Here is a 1944-nt window from a genome sequence, read left to right as displayed (position 1 = left end):
ATATCCTGCTTTTCACCTGTCTTATCATTTCATTTCCTTTTTATTAGAGACTCAAAAATGGTAGAAGAGAATGAGGAGATGGTGAAAAAGAATCCTGATAAGACAAAAATCAAAGTACAAAAACAGATGTAGTACAATATAGTAGAAACTGGCTGAAAACAGTAGATGCTAACACAAACAAGGTGGGAGTAGACAGGAAAGGGCAGAGGTCACAGCCTACACCAAGAGCCTTTCAGTAGAGTGCTGAATGGACTGGATCTGCTGCTTTAGTTCAGAGCGTTCTTTGATGGTAACAGAACAGGCAATGACTGGTCTGGAGATGCCACAGGCCCATCCTAAAGCCTGCTTGGAGTGCACGAATACAGAGGGGACATTCTTGTCTTCACACAACAGAGGAGGTGCAGGATGATTTCCTAGGGCTCAGCATCTGCTGCCATCACAATGAACTTAGAGATGCCTTTGTTGAGAGTTTTGGTGGCTTCATTGGCTCCTTTCTGAAGCTGCTTGTAGTTACATGACTGCTAAACAAGGTCTAGCAGCTTCTTGGTGAGGTGTTCATCTGCAAGGGGAATAGGCCTTCAGATTCACATCAGCCTCCATCATGGCTGCAGTGTGCTGGCCTCACAGCTACTTGAGAACAGCCCACCTCAGACAGACTGAAATGCCTTTATAATGTATTCTTACATAATTATGTTATGCATTCTTAACATATACATATATTCTTGGACATCCTTGACATTTTGGTGATTATTTGACACAGGAACGTATTCTAAAGATCAGGTTGTAATACTGTTTATTGAGATTGAACTAACTCGACTGTATTTGAACTGTAACTGAAATAAAACTCAACTGTAAAGCCTACTGTCAAACAGTTATTATAAAGAATGAGTTTTACTGTTGGAACAACTTCTCTTACAATCACACTCCTGCCTGGTTTGCTTTGCAGAAGTCTGTACAATCATGCTGTTATATCTCCTACTTAAAGCTACAAGCATTACACCGAGATAGATTAAACAGATGGAATGCAATTACTTATTTAATTTCATTTTAGTGTTTCCTTATAGTAACTCAGAATCACAAAACATTCATAGCATGAAAGCAAACAGAAATTGCCTATATACTAGTTCTATGAACAGCCTCATTACCATTTTCTTGTAGTATCTTAATTTTTTATGTATAAAGTAGACAATTCAGCTGTAAGACTAAAATTTAACTGATGATAAATACTCTTACAATGGTAAATTTAATCATCAGCACAAAATTCCCAAATATTTAGTAATCAGCTCTAGTGAGCTTATAGCATAAGTACATGCTATATTAAGCACAAAATGGCTGATTCATGATTATATACATATATATGCTATATATCCAATACTACATATATATATATATACTGTAATACATAATAATCACATGCTATAATATATATGCTGTAAAAGATGGGAGGTTAAAACTTATGGGAAAGATACAGAACTATTAAGAAAGAGTGAAATACCATGTGACTGTAATTAACCAATCTATAAAGAATAGGATTTTGAAAGAGAAATTATATGACTGTTTCTTAAAATTAATTTAAAGACCATATTATATACATTGCAAAGTAAATGCCAGTTGGCAATGACTAGTATGTTCATAATGATAGCCAGTCAAAGGCAACCCTGAATGACAGAGAAAATGATCGCAAGACTCTGAAAAGACAACAGAGTAAAGACAGGGTTATCATTTCAGATTTGTACCCTGTGCCTTGAATTCTAGGATTTCCTAATTGCAAGTCTATCATTCCTACTCATTCCTACTTTTAACATTTTTATTAATCAAGTCACAGACAATCTACTAATACTGTAAGTCAACCATAAATGATACCTAATATTCAAATAATTGAAAAATTTCTGCTCTCTCTCTCTCTCTCTCCTTCTGTCCCTCTCTCTCTCTCCTCTCTCTCTC

The 1944-nt window shown here is 35.7% G+C and overlaps 1 pseudogene; it reads right to left on the bottom strand.

The window, feature by feature from the left end:
• Positions 1 to 216: 216 nt before the first annotated feature.
• Positions 217 to 603, bottom strand: LOC116083720 (annotated as a pseudogene).
• Positions 604 to 1944: the final 1341 nt, after the last annotated feature.

The sequence above is a fragment of the Mastomys coucha genome, unplaced genomic scaffold (genome assembly GCF_008632895.1).
Source record: "Mastomys coucha isolate ucsf_1 unplaced genomic scaffold, UCSF_Mcou_1 pScaffold8, whole genome shotgun sequence".
Classification (NCBI taxonomy): Eukaryota; Metazoa; Chordata; class Mammalia; order Rodentia; family Muridae; genus Mastomys; species Mastomys coucha.
Note: the sequence above shows the minus strand (reverse complement) of the source record. Positions and strands in the feature narration are given on the sequence as shown.